Below are 19,708 nucleotides of genomic sequence, written 5' to 3'. Positions count from 1 at the left end.
GTTTTAAATGGAATAATCTTTCCTCTGTTTGCTGATCTTTTCACATGTGTTCTCCATACACACACAATACTTTGCAGTAAAATCCGCTTTCCTCCCCCACACGTTCTCACCCCTCTGCCAGCTCTCAGTCTATATTAACTTTGAAACATAAACTCTAGACTTGTGACATCTTCATCCTGGGTACAGACACATTTTTCTTGTAGGGAATTCTGCAACACAGATTACAAACATTGACCTTACCCCACCACTTTTCTCCCAGCAGTCGCACGATTGTGTTCACAGTACCAGCAGTCAGCAGACACAGCAGTGAGAGCTGACAAACACTGGGCCGTCTGTGAGATCCCCCAATTCGTGGACAATTCCCCCTCCCTGTTACCCTTGCACCCTTGAAGTATCACCCATTCTTTGTATGTCATATTGCACCTTTAAATAAATACCTTATACATACCTAACTGTGCATACCTCTTAATGTTTACCTAAACACTGAAAATTGATAGCTGCACCCATCCAATATAACGTTAGAAGGTGAGCGCGGGGCTAACACCAAATTCATAAATATTGCATTTAGGAGTCTGGAAAAACTCCAGCTTTGCAGCCCCTTCGATCACAAGTTATCTTTAGCGCTAGCACACCAGCAACTTCAATAATCTATGTCTTTTAAAGGCAGGCTCCTCCCTCACTGCATCCCAGAAACTTCAGTTTCATTTTAAGACCCCACCGGAGTGGGTGCTTATGCTGTGGGGCTGCGTTGAGCAGCCTTTTTAGAGAGAGTTAGAGTTTTTTATTTTATTAATTTTACTTTAGCTAGTGCAGGTTCAGTGTGTATTTTCCTGGGGAAACTTCTATACACTGTATGCAGCACTGCAGGGGCTGGCAGAGCCCTGCCTGTCCGCTCCCTGTGTGGTGGGGAGAAAGTGCTGCTTTCTCCCTGCTTAGCGCGCTGACCCCTCTCATAGGGGGGTCTCCTGGGCCCTGGGGGACCTGAAATCAGCACTCATCGGGGTCTTGGATGGCGGAACCTTATTATGGCGCCACAATTAACAAGGGCTTGCCAGCGCACTCCATATTGAAATGGAGGACAAGCTGGCTACAGGAACCCTGCACAGCAGGGCACTTCCATGTGATCCCCAGTGGAGGAGGAGACACTGGGAGACAGAGGACTCTACAATGGGTGCGGCTGAAGGGGGAGGGTGCCAAAAAGCGCTGCCAACCTGCTGAAGCAGAGACTTGGTCTCTTCCTGCCTGTAGTTTGGCGCTCTTATATGTAGTTCTCAGTCCCAGCTTTCTATGAGTTCCCCTCCACCATCACAGGGAGGTCCTGCCATGTTGCGGGTTATGCAGCACACAGCTCAGGGTGTGCATAAAATGTCTGAATATATGTAACAGTTTCTTACAATGCCTGCCGTTACTTCTGTTAGACACCCCTTATCTGAGACCCCTCTTTTTAACATTGAATCAGATGAAGAGGAGGGTGAATGTGTTGCGGATACTGCTTGGGGGACAGCAAGAGGCTGTGAATACCTCGGTCCCAGGTGTGGAGGATTTGATTTTGGTTGTGCACCAGACTTTGAATTTAGCTGATTGACAAGGTTCAGCATCACAAGTCGGTGGTCACCTTTCCAAGCATGTCTGAACTTATGGGGGAAGCATGGAAGAACGCAGACAAAAAGGTGGTTATGCCTAAAAGGTTTGATAACTTATATAACCCCATGCCAGAGGAGCATGTTAAATTGTGGGAAAAGGTTCTCTAGGTGGATGCACCTGTGGCCAACCTCTCAAAGACCATGGCGCTCCCTATACAAGGAGGAGCTGCCTTTAAGGATCCAGTAGACAAGAAGCTATAGATTTGTCTTAAGGCCATTTTTGAAGGGGTAGGGTTGCGTACAAGCATGTTGTGTAATCAATTGATGTCTGATGCAAATCCTGAACTTTACTCCTTGGCGGAGAAGTTGAACTGTGCGGCAGAATATGTATGTGAAGCCGATCAGGAAGGAATGAATGAGGATGGCATCCAAGGTATCGGCCGTTTCTGTCACAGCTAGGAGAGCTCTATGTCTAAAGGCCTTGGAGGCGGATAGTGATTCCAAGAAATCACTTGAGGTCCTTTTTGGGTCTGAATTAGAGACCTTGAGTATGGCAGAGCAGTCTGGTGGAAGCTACTGGTGGAAAGAGCTCTTTCCTGCCAGGTCTGGTGTCAAAGCAGGGCGGTCCTCGCTTTGCTGCTTTATGCCCTTCCTTTCAGACAGGTAGAGGAAAGTTTCCCACAAGTAGGGGAAAAGCTTCCAAGTCCCATTTCGTGCCTTTACCAAGAAGCAATTGTCCAAACCTGTGGATAAATCTTCAGCATGACAGTGTGCGGACTCCCAATCCTGGGAGCAGCGTGGGGGGGGGGTCACCTCCTACATTTTCAGGATGTTTGGTTCCGCTCCACTCAGGACCAGTGGGTGAGGGCAGTAATCTCTCAGGGTTACAAAATCAACTTGAGAGAGGATCCTCCAAAACTATTTGTCCTTACTCCCTTACCACGGGAGGCAGGGAAGAGAGGAGCTCTGTTGGTGTCTTCTCTCGCTCACAACAGGGTGGTGATTCCAGTACCTGCACAGGAACAGAGAAAGGGATTTTATTTTACTCTGTTCCTGGTTCCCAAACCAGGTGGGTCCTTTTGACCCATCTTGAATCTGAAATCCCTAAACAAGCATCTGTGGGTGGATCATTTCAAGATGGAGTCTCTCAGATCAGTGTTGCTAAGCATGGAGTCAGGGGAATATTTGGTATCAGTGGATATTCAGGACGCGTATCTTCACGTGCCTATATTAATATCAATCTCTGCTTCATTTCGCTGTGGGCTAACAGCATTGGCAGTTCCAGGCTCTTCCATTTGGGCTGGCAACAGCCCCAAGAGTGTTTACCACAGTGATGTCTGTCATGGCAGCATCACTCAGATTGAGAGGAATTGTGATTATTCCATACTTGGATGATCTCCTGTTCAAGGCGGAGTCGGCAGAATTATAACAGGAGCACATCAGTGTAGCAATCCAGTTTTTCCAGGATCACGGATGGATGCTAAACTTCAGGACGTCTCACCTAGTACAATCCCAGAAGCTGCAATTTTTGGGGGTTGTTTGGTCACTCATTTGCATGAAGAGTTTTTGCCAAGGGGGTGCAGAGCTTAACCTGGCTGATACTCAGGGCTCCGGACCTGTTGGTTTGGATGTGTCTAAAACTGTTGGGCAAGATGATGGCCACATTCGAGACCCTGCAGTATGCAAGATTCCACTCGAGGGTGTTCCAGTGGAACATCCTAACTTCTTGGTCAGGAGATACCAGCACCATGAAGTTGGAAAGGATTTCTCTGACACAAGAGACAAGAGATTCCCTGTTGTGATGGATGGACGTGGAAACGCTCCAGATGGGCCTCTCTCTGCATTCTTGGGACTGCATAGAGGTCACGACCGATGCAAGTCTCAAAGGCTGGGGAGTTGTGGTTCTCCATCTCAGGCTTCAGGGCCTGTGGTCATGGTCGGAAGCAAAGCTTCCTATAAATATCCTGGAGCTCAGAGCGGTTCTGAGGGCACTTGTTTTAACAGGCTCTCCAGTAAGAATTCAGTCCGACAATGCCATGACTCTGGCATACTTAATTCACCAGGGAGGTACTTGCAGCAGGTTGGCGATGCGAGAAGTCTCACAGATATTCCAGTGGGCAAAGACCATGTTCTAGCGTTGTCAGTGGTGTTTATTACGGGGTCCGTAATGTGGTGAAGGACTTCCTCAGCAGGTCAGAACATGCAGAAGGAGGAGTGGGTCTTGCACCCGGAGGTATTCCGGGACATCACGTTACACTGGGGAATTCTGGAAGTGGACTTGGTGGCTTCAAGGCACAATTGTCAGGTCCTGATGTTCTGGTCATGACCAGGGATCCGATGGTGTGGGCAGTAGCGTAACTACCGTGGGTGCAGGGGATGCAGCTGCTCTGGGGCCCGGGCCTTTGGGGGGCCCGAAGGCCCAGCAGCTTTCCCCTGCACCCTTTTGTTTTTCCCCATATATAATGCAGCGCGGTCTACCTTCAGCAGTGGGACCCAGCGCAGAGCGCACAGGAAATCGGCGGTTTCCTGAGTCACTTGCAAGAGCCCGTGCCACATGACATTCGCCGCGCATGGGATCAGCGGCTGGCTGCTTGCAGGAGGCTGGAGACACTGCACACAGCACACCTAGGGCAGAGATCGGCGGCACAGACACCCAGCGCACGGGAGTCACTTGCAGGCACGCCGCACACAGTAGAGGAGCAGCTGCCTGTACATCAGTGAAACTGGAGATGGAAGAGCAAGCCAGGGGCCGGGCTAAGAGAGAAGTGCCAGTGTTAGTGAATGGTGAGACCCGGCGCTGATGGCTTTCATGCCCCTACTCTCCATCCTCTCTGCCTCCCCCCCCACTGTTTCCCCTCCTCACCTCACTCCCTCCCCACAGGACACCCAGCACACACTTCAGGAGCCCCTGCACACAGGAGACACAGCACACCTCAACCCTCACTCTCTCTAACTCTCCCCCACCCTGTCTTTCCTCTTTTTTTCCCTCTCACCATCCCCTTTTCTCTCCTTTTTTATCCCCTGCTCTCTCCCCTCTCCCCTCTCCTTCCAATGCTGTCTCTCCTCTCTTTCACTACCCTTCTCTTTCTTTCCACTCTCTCTTTCTCCCTCTCCGTCTCCCCTTTCTCTTTATATCTCTCTGCCCTAGTCTCTCACTTTCTCCTCTCTCTCCTCCCCTCTTCTCTTTCCAAACTTCCCCTCTCTCTTTCCTTCCGCTCCTTCTATCTTCTCTGTCTCTCTCTTCTTTTCTCTTCTCTCTATGACGGCATTATTACTTCCTGACTCCCTTGACAATGGTGGTGGGGGTGGGGGGCCCTTACGAAAGTTTGCTATGGGGCCCACACAGTTCTAGTTACGCCTCTGGGTGTGGGCTGTGGATACCATGATGGTGCCTTGGAGGTTCAAGCTGGCATTCATCTTTCCACCGTTTCCAATGCTGGCGCGAGTTCTCAAGAGGATTCGGCTTCAGGGTTTACAGGTAATTCTGATGGCTCCAGACTGGCCCAGGAAGTCCTGGTATTCAGACATACTCAGGTTGTAAGTAGCATATCTGTGGCACCTGCCTCTTCATCCATATCTGCTCCGTCAAGGTCCGTTCTTCCACCAGGACCTAGCTCAGCTAAATTTGACGGCGTGGCTTTTGAAATCTCATTATTGAAGAATAAGGGATTTTTGAATGCTGTAATCCAGACTATGCTTAAAGCTAGGAAGCCTGTGTTAGCGGCTAACTACTATAGGGCGTGGAAGATATACATCAGATGGTGTGATAAACAAAATGTTCACATGTTTAGGTTCAAATTGGCTAGTCTCTTGGATTTTCTTCAGGATGGTTTTTTGACGGGGTTGAGTCTTCAATCCTTGAAGGTACAACTTTTCGCACTTTCAATTTTCTTTCAAAAAAGGGTGGCTCTCTTACTGGAGGTTCAATGATTCCTTCAAAGTGTGTTGCATATTAGACCGCCTTATCATCAGCCGGTAGCTCCATGGGACTTGTCCCTGGTGCTATCAGTGCTGCAGAAGCTTTCCTTTGAACCCTTGCATTCAAGAGTTTTAAAGTTTTTATCGTGGAAACTAACCTTTCTTCTGGCTATCGTTTTGGCAAGGAGAGTAATAGAGTTGGGGGCTTTGTCCTGTAAGCCTCCCTTCTTAATCTTTCATGAGGCTAGGGTTGTTCTCCGTATAGTTCCGAAATTGTTACCAAAAGGTGGTCTAAGATTTCCATTTAAACCAGGAGATTGTGCTGCCAGTGATTTGTCCTCCTGAGGAGACCAGAAACAGGGACAAATTGATGTGTTTGGATGTGGTTCGCACTTTGCGCATTTACTTGGAGAGTGAAGTCTTTTTCGCAAGAATGATTCCTTGCTGGTGCTGTATGATGTACATAAGAGAGGGTGGCCGGCCTCTAAGCAGACTATCGCGAGATGGTTGAGGTCAGCAATTGCTTTTGCCTACACCAAGGTTGGTCGTTCAGTTCCGGCCAGGGTGAATGCCCATACCATGAGGTCTGTTGACTCCTCTATGGCTATGCGTCATGGGGCTTCAGCAGAGCAGTTGTGCAGGGCTGCCCCTACTCCTCTGTTCACACGTTCACTCAATTTCATAAATTCGTGTCAGAGAACTCTTAATTTGGGCGAGCAGTTTACGTGCTGCGGACCTGAGCATACCCTCCCAAAGGACCGGCTCTTGAACGTCCCATAGTTGAGCTGTGTCATCAGGACGGACGATATAAAAAAGGGGATTTTTGTGAGAACTTACCATTCGAATCCCCTTCTCTGAGTCCATCCTGGTGACACAGCAATCCCTCCCTTTACGCTCTGTAAGTGTTATACTTTTTTCATGTTACATTTTTATGTTATATGGTTAATTTTTTGATTGTGCATATTAATATGTTCAGGCGTTGTACTGAGTGGGCTCTTGAAGTTTGAACTGAAGTTTCTGGGATGCAGTAAGGGACGAGCTTGCCTCTAAAAGACATAGCATAGGTGCTTGGCTCCTTCAGACCCTACTAAATCCCATGATTGAGCTGTGTCACCAGGATGGATTCAGAGAAAGGGATTCGAACAGTAAGTTCTTACAAAAATCCCCTTATTGCTCCCCTGTGTGTACTCGTGTTAATCAAGGGCAAAAGTCAGGAGTGTGCCTACTTGTAACCTATGTAGGTACGAGTGAGCAGGAGTGCAAAATCTAGATAGGTCTTGGACAGGCGGAGGGTCTGATAAGCAGACAGGCCGCTCATTAGAGTTCAATTTTGGTTATGTTGGAGCATTCTCCACAATTGTGTCCCTAGTGCAGGCATGGCCCTCCAGCTGTTATGAAACTACAAGTCCCACCATGCATTGCCACAGTTCTTCAATTAAGGAATGCTAAAACTATGGCAAGGCAACCTGGGATGTGTAGTATGTGATATGCATCTGGAATTTAACAGCAGTGTGATGGAAAAGGAACTTGTTTTTTTCCACTCCATGTATTGACCAGGTATTGCACTACTTCCAGGACCGGTGCAACTTTCCTGATCTGTTATCCAAAAATAGACTGACTTTCATATGTGCCTTTTTTGTATTGCCTAAAATGTGTTATTTTATAAATGGTATTATCTTGTTGCACCTTTGTATTAATTAATTACTCAATTGCTTCATGTAACAAATGGTAAACAATTTTGAAAAGTGGTTTCCGGTGTCTTATTTTGTGTCAAGTTCTTGTTTCCCCTTTTTTTCCCTCCCTGATATCCAGGCTGTTTCTGTGGTGTGAGTAGTCAGGATGTGAGACCTACGTACATATTTGAAGCCTGCCTAAATTTGATGACTTACTCACTAACCTGTTAACTATCCAACAAATAAAATTCTTTATTTTGTGTATTTGGACCTTTTTTTCAGGCAACGGCGTGTTTTTAGACCAGCTGGAGGTGGTGTAGATTTGCCTCCTGAGCAGTTATACAATGCACATCCTGCTAAGTGTCTCCCCCAAGTTGATTGACTGCAATAAGCCCATATAAGGCCATATGATTATGGTATGCTGGCAGCCAATGATGACATCATCTTGGACTACTGTTGCAAAAGTGAGATTCCACTCCAGAAGATTTCATTAACATTGTGAACATAGGGTTCACAATGTCTGATTGACTACTACTGTATGTATGTATGTATGTATGTATGTATGTATGTATGTATGTATGTATATGTATGTATGCATGCATGCATGAAGATGGATGGACAGACAGACAGACACAAAAAGAATCTTATGGAGTAGAATGTTGCCTGTGCAACAATAGTTGATGATTATGTCATCATTGGCTGCCAGCATAACATATGAGATTGATTCCCAAACTTTTTTGAATCATGGCACCCTAAAGCATCAAAAAAATTTCAAGGCACCCCTAGGCCTAATATTTCTTATTGAGAAATTCAGAAAAAATATTCAATTACTTGCATTGGTTTATTGCAGTCAGTCCACTTGGGGGAGACACAGAGCAGGATATGTATCATATCACTGCTCAGAAGGCAAATCTACAACTCCTCCAGCTCTTCTGAAAAACAGAATACACAATGGTGTGGTGCACCATAAAGAAATAATACATGCCAATAAAAGATAACTTTTAATAAAATATTTTTATAACTGCGAAATATAAAAAAACATACAAATGACAAACAAGGTGAGAGTAGTGCGTGTTTAAAAACAGCACGTGTGGGGACTGATTATGTGTTTGAGATAAGTCTCTATAATATTACAATGTGGCATCTCAAATGAGCAGTAACTGTTTCAAATGTGGGAAAAACCTCCTCTTATTACATTTGTTACATATGTAGTTACTGTGATAATGAGCTGCTTGCACTTGGCAAAGCAGATATGCGGGCTGGATCTGTGTGTCTATTGTCTCAGGATGCCCTGGTGATTTGTTGGAATCGGTACATCTGTCAGACCAGACTTATGTCTACAGTCATTAGGTCGACCCCGGAAGGTCGACTGGCCCCAAGGTCGACATGGATAAAGGTCGACATGGGTTTAGGTCGACAGTAATTAGGTCGACATGAGTTTTTCACTTTTTTTTTACCCGAATGTCGACACAGTTGACATGGACACAGTTGGAGTTGAATTTTTATTTTTGTACGTCACTTCTATATATAACTGGAAAACGACGTTCAGCATTTGTGTCAACGTTTCTTTAAAATGATATTAAACATTCAAAACATTTAAATTTTTAAAACACAGCACATGATGTAGTTAATGGGTGAAACATACATTAATTTAGTCCACAACTTCAAAACGGGGACCACTGCTGCTTTGTGCGCTCTGTTGTAATGTATGTGCGCATGCTCGGCGAGTTGTGTGCGCGCGCACATGCGCACAGCTTAGAGGGAACACTGCTCACAACATATATTCTCAATTGCAACATTAAATCCTGTGCGGCAGATTCCCCCACTCTGTCTTCCTCTGAAAAACACTCAGATGCAGGGCCGGTGCAAGGCACCGGAGCGCCCCAGGCGAGTCGGGGTGGGGGCGCCCCGGTGCCGGGGGAGGGGGGTACCTGTCCTGCGGCGCTGTGTATTTAAAGCTGGCGGCGGTGGCAGAGAGGGGTCCCTGCAGTCATCGAGTGCTATCCGCCGGGCTATGCGGAAGCGCTTCTGTTGTGAAAACACTGGTCGCACGGCGCACGCTGATTGGCTGAATCTCAGCCAATCAGCGTGCGGACAGTGTTTTCACAACAGAAGCGCTTCCGCATAGCCGGCGGATAGCGCTCGTTATTTCTTATTGACTGCAGGGACCCCTCGCTGCCTCCTCCGCCAGCTTTAAATACACAGCGCCGCAGGACAGGTACCCCCGCGGCACGGGGGGCAAAATGCCGCCCTCCAGCGGCCGGCGCCCTAGGCAAATGCCTAGATTTTCCTAGTGGTGGCGCCGGCCCTGCTCAGATGCAAAATAAACACAAAATAAAGTACGTATGAGAACGATACTGCACAAGCGCTGGACCCGGGACCCTGAATATGCCTCTGGGGACTGCTGCAAAGGCAGCCCATAGAGGCTGGGGGGCCAGGCTGGCCAGCACATGCGCAGTACCAAAGAAGCTACTGCACATGCTCTGACCCCACGTCGGGTGGGGTTTATATAACAGCATACATATGCGTGTTTAATATATTACCAGTTATCACACTAAAAACCATATGATTGACATCTAGTATTAACACACTGATTACGCACCAGGGTACTGTACCACCTCAAGGGTACGTGCACCCTATGATTTGGATGGGTAGTTACCAGCAGCCCACGCACCAATTTTTGAAATATGCGGAAATCTGTTACACTTGAGCTATATATTCACAATGTCCATGGAATCTTCTGGAGTGGAATGTTACAATGAACAACAATAGTCCATGATGATGTCATCATTGAAGGCGGGCATACTATATGGCCTTGTATGGGCTTATTGTAGTCAATCTGCTTGGGGGAGACCTAGAGCAGAATGTGCATCATATCACTGCACAGTAAACAAATCTACACCTCTTCCAGCTGGTCTAGAAACACTAACACACAGAAATGAAGGCCTAAATACATAAAGAGGGATTTTGTACTTACCGTAAATCCTTTTCTCCGAGTCCACAGGTGTCACTGGAGTTACACAGGGGAATAGAAGGCGACCAGAGGGAGCATGGGCACTTTAAATATAAAATTAGTGTGGCCAACTCCTCCTCTTCTACTTCCCCTCTCAGGCAGTCCTAAAGATTGTGCCCGGAAGGGAGCAAGAAGATAAAACACACTTCTGAAGAGGAGGTTAAGGTGTTCAATACATAAGTATAGAAGAAAACATAGGTAGAGAGAAACAGTGAGAAAACACTGCAAACAACACATATACAGATGTAGCGGGATTCATCTTTGCAGGGGATGGCGATGACAACGCCAGCCGCCATCCCCTGCCCCGCGCCATCTGTATGCCGGAAGGGGACGCGCGCCTCGAGCGCGGCGGACAGTATTGCGTGCGCCTCGCCGCCCCAACAGCCCGGATACTGAGACGCGCGTGCGTGGGCGACGCACGCTCGTCTCAGTCAGATGGATCGCCGTGTTGCTGGCGGATCGCCAGCAACATGCTGCTGGCGGTTCGCCAGCAACAATAAGTCCGGCTCCATCTGTAGAGTCAACAGACTATGTTAACATAAAAACATACAGTAGTAAACCATAACAGGGAAAACTCCAAGATAAGAACCCTGAAAGGTAACCTGCTTTAGGGCTAGGTTGAGAACAGCACTGAGGCGGGCGTCCAGTGACACCTGTGGACTCGCAGAAAAGGATTTATGGTAAGTACAAAATCCCTCTTTCTCCTTCATCCACTAGGTGTCAATGGAGTTACAATGGGGATGTCCCAGAGCTTCCAACCTAGGTGGGTGAGCGCTGAGAACCCCTTAATACCATGCAGCCAAACACTGCTGCCTGCTTTAAACTCCCAGTCCTGGGGCCAGAGTAGCACTCTGCTCAGAATACAATTCTTGGGAATATATTACACTATGCCCCATCCACCCTTCAAAGCCAAATGACATTCTCTTCACAAACCACCAATAGGGGCACATCTGCAACCAGGCTGCATTAAAGGCAACCTGTGATTGGCTGAGAAAGGCTGTGATGCAAGTACATGCGGAGTAAACTAACCCCTGCTGCCAACGTGATAGAGTATACATATGAAGTATACATAGGTAACAGACTATGTAGGCATAGTGATTAGCTGCCTGCTTCATAGATGAGCCGGTCCTAGACTTGGAATGCATGCCAAATACCCTAGGCAATTGCCTAGTTTGCTTATGCCTGGGGCCAGCTCTGCTGGAACCAGTTCAGGTAGTAAGGATGAAACACTTGGCTGCAGCACTTCATTTTGCAATAGCTGAAAGCAGGAACAGGTTAGAAATGCTGGATAAGGTAACAGAATTCAGAAGTTTGAAGCCTAGATGCAGCGGTATACTGTCGTTAGGTCATCAGCACTAACATGCAGTGGGTCGACCACTGAAGTTCGACATGATCCAATGTCGACACATGGGAAGGTCGACATGGGCTTAGTTCAACGGGCCATTAGGTGGACATAAGCATTAGGTAGTACATAAGCACATGCATCGGCGTATCCTTGTTTGGTCGACAGCACTAAGGTTAACATGCATTGGGTCGACCACTGAAGGTCAACATAAGCCAAGGTCAACACATGGGAAGGTCGACATGGGCTAGGTCGACAAACAAAAGGTCGACCTGGGGTTTTTCACTTTTTTTAGCCAACATGTGCCAACAGGCGGTATTTCATGCCCTGCCATCCACTAGGGCAGGGGTGGGGAACCTCAGGCCCGGGGGCCATATGCGGCCCCCGTAGCCAGTCTGAGAGGCCCGCCCACCCGTCCGGCGGCTTTGCCGGGAGTCAAGTACAGGGGAATTCTCACTAGAGGTCAGTAGTTCTCACGAGATTCCTCTTGATCAACAGCAGCTGGAGACTGTCAGTCCTATTCAGCGGCAGCCACTGGAGCGTGGGACGGCTGCAGCAGGACAATTTGTACGAATTTTTTTTACATATGGCCCCCGAAGGTTTTTTTTCCCATACAAACGGCCCTTGGCACAAAAAAGGTTCCCCACCCCTGCACTAGGGCATGGTGAAAGAATAAAATAGTGCATGGCGAGCGCATCAGACCAGGGAGGGGAAGCGGTGCACCGATACGGTATCCATGACGATATTCAGGTAAAAAAGAGAAAAGCCCCATGTTGACCTTTTGACTGTTGACATAGTCCATGTTGACCTAATGATTGTGTCAACCTAATGACATGTCAGCCTTCCCATATGCCGACCTTGGCTCATGTCGACCTTCAGTGGTCGACCCAATGCATGTCCACCTTAGTGCTGTTGACCCTATGACCCATAGGAGACTGCAAAGTTATTCTTGGCAATTTGCTACACCCCTTGTTGTGCAGCAGTTGGGTATTGGAGACAGCTGACCAGACTGAGGACCACGGTTGATAGATTAAAAGTCAGCTGAATTCCGGCAACATGGCGGGACCCAGTGAGGGAATATGGTGGGAAGAATTGACAGAATAAGACAGCTTGGGATGCTCTGATTACCACAGAGGCAGATGGAAGCAGCGTTGATGTGTCTATAATGCTACTACTTCTATCCCATAATGAGGCATGATACATCTACCCCTTTATACTCAAGGAAAGTTCCGACTGCTGATGAAACAGTGGCTAGCTCGCACTGCTACCTCAGGTGCTCAGACTTACTCTACCACACGGCCTCCACACAGCCCACCTCACACCCCTGCCGCCCACTGGATGGAACACTATTACAGTGCCATGCCAAGCCAGCCTAGACGCAATACGAGTGAGAAGGAGCAACATGTCTCAGCCTCTAAGATGGCACTGGACGCCATTCCACATGCTGCTGCACCTGACTTGCTGGACTTTGGCCTGCGAGGCTCACTCTCCCCACCCAGCCTGACACAGGTACCTAAAGCAGAAGTGCAGATTGACCCCCCTTCTTCATTGTCTGCCTCCTCCTGACACCCCAGTTAAATATGGACATATGGTGGCTACAATTTGTGCAACTATCAGCCCCCTGCTCAAAGAGCAGACAGCTGACATTAAGAGGGAAATTTTCTACAAAATAATATGATTTAGTAGAAAAAAATCGTATTTTCCTAGGAAAATACGAATTTTTTGGGTGTATTTGTATTTTTGGCATTTACTATGCCAAAAATACAAATATTCATATTCATATTGATGGGACATTCGTATTTGTATTTACAAATAGGAATGTCTACACCATCGATAGAATACGACAGGAATCACCATTCAAAAGAATGGTGGTTCCAGATTTACTAAGCAGCCGCTAATTAGTGTAAAACTGCCACAAATATACGGCAGGAAAATACACTTTATTTTCCTGTCGTATTTGGCAGAATCCTGCACGGATCAGTCAGATCCGTGCAGGCTTTAGTGATTAAAAAATTGTAAAATAAATAAATAAATAAAAACCAGCGTGGGGTCCCCCCGACAGCTGTAACCAGCACCAGGCTGAAAGAGTCGGGCCGGTAATTAAAAATCAGGGAACCCGACAAATAGGGGTTCCCCGATTTTTAACAACCAGCCCCAGGCTCCAGGTCCGGGTCTGGTTCCCAAAATACGGGGGACAAAATGAGTAGGGGTCCCCCGTATTTTAAGAACCAGCCCCAGGCCAAACCAGCCAGCAGGGTAATGTCACAGCTGGGGGGAGACTTTTTATACAAGTCCCCCCGGCCAAAGCATTAACCCCCTGACTGGTCAGCCTGGCCAGGGGCCCTGGGGGAGTGGGGTCCCCCCCCTCCAGGACTTACCTGACCAGGCTGAAGTCCCCGGTGGCCCTGTGCGGTGGCCACCGGGCTGATTGAGTGTAAAAAAATAGAATCAAAAACTATTGTTTTTAACTGTGGAATTATGAGTCCCAGCAAGCCTTCCCCACAAGCTGGGACTTGGAGAACCACAAGACCCAGCCTGCGGGGCATTAAAGGGCCCGCTGGCACTTGTAGTTCCACAGTAAAAAAATAGTTAAATAAACACACACTGACAACACAGAAAAATAAAACTTTAATACATACATTACACACACACACACATACTGATACTTACTTATCTTGAGCCCGTAGGTAGGTCCCGGGGTCCGGTACTCCAGGGCTTCAGAGTCCGGGGCTCCAGGGCTTCAGGATCCGATGAAATCCATAGGGGGAACCTGTGGAAGGAAATCCTACTCACCAGGTCCTGTGGCAAAGATCCCGGCATCTTCTGTGTCTCTGCCGTAGTCCCCCGCATCAGCCGCCGGTACCCGCTCACAGACTGAGAGGCGCAGAGATCTTTCATCTTCCGTGTCTTTCCACTGAATGATTCTATTGGCCGCCTAGCGGCCAATCAGGAGCCGACTAGAGCCAATAGAATCATTCAGTGGAGAGGTGCGGAGGATGAAAGGTCTCTGCGTAGATCTCTGGGTAGAAGGGAGTTGCCAGAGAGAAGCAGGGCTGCAGGGAGGGAATAGAGAGGGCGGTTGGTAGGGAGGAGAGACAATCACTACAAGTACCACAGCACATTTGAATAAATGCATTAACAGTGAAAAAAGGCACAGATATTAAATATCAGCAGAAACAGCAGAATAATAAGCCCACACATGACACCATGCTACTGACTACAGACATTCCTCACTTAACGACCAGGTTCCGTTCCTACGACCCGGTCGTTAAGTGAATTGGTTGTTAAACCCCTTAAGACTTCTGAGACGCGGGTCGCTAAACAGGCAGGGCAGGTCGTAACTGCGAGAGGGTAGGCGGGCAGGTAGTAAATCAGAGCAGGCAGGGTCGTAAGTCCGAGGAGTCACAGCACGGGTCGTAAGTCCGGGTGGTCGGTAAACAGGTAGGTCGTTAAGTGAGGAATGTCTGTATACAGTGATTGGCAACAATGACACCAAGGAACTTCTAAAAACCCTCCAATAAGAGGTCTGCTGACAGGTGGGTATAAGGGTGCCAATGTGATGTCCAGCCCCTGCAGGTGTCTGTGCCTGGGCTATGGGCATGAGCACCTGCTGGTTGCACTGCTGACAGGAAAAAAACATACTACATACATACTACATACAGACAGTACATCCATTCATACATACACTGCCTCCATAAATACACACATACAGTACAAACATCAACATACCTCCCAACTTTTTTAGTTGGGAGGTCGGGACGTTCCCCGAAAAGGGGGTGCGGCCTCGAAAAATGGGGGTGTGGCCCCGTGAAAAGGGGACGTGACCTTGCGGGATGCCGCGAACTCCGGACACGCCCCCGTTTTCGCCGCTCGTCGGTGCTGAATAGACGCTGTTCGCATGGGCACAGCTGCTATTCTCGGCAGGCTTGGGGGGCTCCCAACTGTCCCCCCCCACCGCGGGACAATGGCGGCCCCGGGCGGGAAGCGGGAACGTCCCCGAATATTGGGACGTTCCCGCGGTAAGCGGGACAGTTGGGAGGTATGCATCAATACATACCCTGCTTACATACATACACACACACACACACACACACACGTACACACACGTACAGTGCATGCCTCTCACATACATAACCATACCCCTTCCTCTCCAGGCTGGGAAAACAGTGACTGTGACTGACAACTAAAACATCCCTGGGGAGTGATTACACGTAGCCATCACCGGTTGCTGCTCCACAAAAAAAACTTTCTGCTTACTGCTGTTCGGCGGCCTGGTGTGGGGGCCGGGGTTACTTCATGCGCTGCAGTGCTGACACATTCTCCCGGGAAGGCACCGGGAGGTCTCTGCTAAAGCACTGCTCCCTCATGTGGGTCACTGCAGGGCGCTTGAGGGGGCGGGGGTCACCGCATAGCCGCAGCTGCTTGTGTTGCTGTGACTGATGCTGCTGCCGGCTCCATAGCGCCGCTATCGCTAATGCTGCAGTGCTTAGGGCTGGGAAACTGCTGCTTGCTGGGGCGCTGTCCTCATTCTCCCGCCCCTGAAATACCTTACACAAATGGCGGTCGCTCATGGGACTTGCAGCCCTAGGCAGCTGCCTAAAGCTGCCTAGTGGTAGCGCCGGCCCTGAAGATAGGTAAGTATCAGTATGTGTGTGTAATGTATGTATTAAAGTTTTATTTTTCTGTGTTGTCAGTGTGTGTTTATTTAACTATTTTTTTTACTGTGGAACTACAAGTGCCAGCGGGCCCTTTAATGCCACGCAGGCTGGGACTTGTGGTTCTCCAAGTCCCAGCTTGTGGGGGAGGCTTGCTGGGACTCATAGTTCCACAGTTTTAAACAATAGTTTTTGATTCTATTTTTTACACTCAATCAGCCCGGTGGCCACTGCACAGGGCCACCGGGGACAGCACCAGGCTTCAGCCTGGTCAGGTAAGTCCTGGAGGGGGGTGACCCCTTTATTGGGGGGTCTCCACTCCCCCAGGGCCCCTGGCCAGGCTGACCCGTCAGGGGGTTAATGCTTTGGCCAGGGGGACTTCTATAAAAAGTCTCCCCCCGGCTGTGGCATTACCCTGCTGGCTGGTTTGGCCTGGGGCTGGTTCTTAAAATACGGGGGACCCCTAGTCATTTTGTCCCCCGTATTTTGGGAACCAGACCCGGACCTGGAGCCTGGGGCTGGTTGTTAAAAATCGGGGAATCCCTATTTGTCATATTCCCTGATTTTTAATTACCGGCCCCGGTTCTATCAGCCTGGTGCTGGTTATGGCTGTGGGGGGGACCCCACGCCGTTTTATTTATTTAGTTTTATTTCTATTTTTTTACACTCTGCAGCCTACTGCCTACACTAATTCGTATTAGCGGTCGTATATACGGCCGTTAATACAAATGAATACGACATTGGAGGGTTACAAAGCAGTCGTATTTGACTGCTTTGTAAATTCCCCTCTGAAAAACAACTTTGCAAACGAGGTATGCAGTCGTATATATTCGTAGCAAGAATACGAATACAATTTTTTGTATTCGTATTCTTAGTAAATTTCCCCCTAATAGGCAGATGTCCCACCTTCAACTAAGGTTGTTAGCCTCAGAAAACACCATTGGGAAACCTTTGCTGATGTGCAAGAATTGAAAACTTGCCTTAGTATAGCACACAAGGAAATTCATTATGTACGGGTTCAGGATTTGGAGAACAGATCCATATGAAATAAACTTCAACTTATCAACTTATCGGTTACCTTAAACAGTTAAGGGCCAAGACCTCTTTAATTTTATTAGGCTCATCTTGCCAGAACTTGTGGACCGATGTAAAGATATAGGGGCGCATTTATCAACATAGTGCAATGCCGGCGCAGTGACATCGCCGGACGTCGCATTGCGGTGTTGAGTTACACCGCCTGGATGTATCATTAGAAGGGCGCAGGGACAGGGCTCCGAAAGGAGCCCATCCCTGCGAAGCCCTGACCCGGAAGCTGGGGGGTCTGCACATGCGCGGTTATGCGCTGACCAACGCCGACCCCTCTGACCGCACTGCCCCGCTCGGCAGTGCAATCCCGCAGCCATAGGCTACAATGGGCTATCGCCATCCCATAATGGCGATAGCCCAGGGATGCGAAGCCAGGCTGCCAGGCCAGCGGCGGTTCTGGGGGGATCGCAGCAGGGATCAGAGATTCCTGCTGCGGTCCCCCTTTGATACATTTAGGAGACACTTAATATTTGCGGCTAAACACCGAAAACGGGTGTTTTCGGGGATTTAGCCGCAAATATGGTTTGATAAATGGGCCCCTTAATCATAGAAAGAGCACATCGCCTAGGCTCACTTCGGCCACAAGATGGCGCCATACCACATGCTATATTTTTTAAAACATTGAATTAACGTCATAAGGAACTTTTATGGGTTGCCTCTCTAAAACTGCGCAATATTTTATGGAATGGCCATAAAGTGCTCGTCTTTCAAGACTACTCTTCAGAACTTTCCAAGGCACGTGTAAGGATTTCTCCTCGACATGTTTCAAGCTGATTCAAGAGGGCATCAAATTTGCCCTATTGTACCCAGTGATGTGATGTGATGATCTATAATGGTACCTCATTCAAGATTTTATGTCCCCTACCAGTTCAGAAGAATATTTGAAGGAGGGAAATACCATCTGGTCTGTGTATGGATGATCAATCCCTGCTTTTATACCTGCTACCCTTAACCAGGTTTTTTCATTAATGTCATCGTGATTCTTATTACTGTTTTACTGTGGATGTTTATTAAGCATAGCCCCATTATTTATGGACTATGTTATATTTCTATGTTTTTCATATATAACACTTAAATTTTTCATGCTTGTTGTGCCTGATCTTACTAGTTTACATAAATTATCTGCTGGTTTCCTGACGTGGGAGCGTACTCCCAAACATGTTGTCCTTTTTGATGCGTTACCTCATCTATTTTACAGGAAGTCGTATTTTGGTAGTATTTGTCCCCTTCCTATTCTCTCCTTCCCATTCCTCCTTCCAGATATGACAGCTCTATGGCTAGTGCTCTGATTTTATGTCTTCATTTGTGAGCGATGGTTTATGTATTAGATTCCACCATGTTCCCCATCTCTGCCTCACGCCAGGGACGTGCGGTGAGGTAAATGGCTCAAGAGTCCCTGGCAAGTACCAGATTTATGAGCCATGGGGTGAATACCAGCATTGTACAGTAATATATACTGCTGGAGATTTGCTGAGTTTTGATAAGAAATGTGCAGAAAAGGTAGCCAGGTGAGGCACTGCCTCACCTGCCATAGACTTTTTACTCCAGAGTTTTGACTATAAAAATGAATAGAATTATAAAAATAAGATTTTTTAATATATATTCTTTGTATTTTTGACATATTTTATAAATTAAAAACTCCGGCATATACGCACAAATGCAAAAAAAAAAAATTGAATTGATTTGCAAAAACTTCATCTTGATGTTGATGTGTGGTGCAGGAAACCCACCTTACCCAAACAGAAACTGTTGAATGGCGGGTTTTAACTTCCGCTTTCTACAATTCTAATACCAGAGGGGTAGTAATCCTGTGTTAAAAAACTCACCCTCTAACAGTAGATGAACTATCCTCAGACCCTGGAGGTAGATTTGTTCTTTGTCGCATCATCTTAGAATGCCAGCAATACATTATTCTTAATGTTTACGCTCCCAATGTATACACTAAACATTTTTTCCTTACCATTATCTCACTACTCACTTCTCATTTAAACCTACCCATATTCCTCTGTGGAGACCTTAATTTAATCTTTGACCCTGAACCGGTAGACAATTGCATGCATGCCATCTAGCACATAACGTATGCAATTCTCGCAGCGTGTATGGGCACCTTCAGGGCGAGATGTATTAAAATACATTGCCGCCCTTTGAACCCCCCCCCCCCGCCGCGATGCCAGCGCATATGTACTAACATATGCGGCTGGCATCGCGGTGCGATACCTGTACTCTGGTGTGCGGCGGGTCTCCGTCACCTCCCTGCTGCCTGGCTCTCCCCTCACGCCAGGGACAGCTAAGCAGGCTGTCCCCGGCGCCTCCTCCTCCCCCCTGCAGCCGGAAGGATGTCCAGCTGCTTCACTAGGGGGAGGAGGGGTTTACCTTCCAGGGTCCAGGAGGACCCTTCAGGAAGGTAAGCCAGAGGGGGGGGGGGGGGGGGTTGGCGA

Source organism: Crinia signifera, chromosome 1 (genome assembly GCF_055691185.1).
Source record: "Crinia signifera chromosome 1, ASM5569118v1, whole genome shotgun sequence".
Taxonomy (NCBI): domain Eukaryota; kingdom Metazoa; phylum Chordata; class Amphibia; order Anura; family Myobatrachidae; genus Crinia; species Crinia signifera.
The sequence above is the reverse complement of the archived record's forward strand: the minus strand, read 5'-3'. Positions refer to the sequence as shown.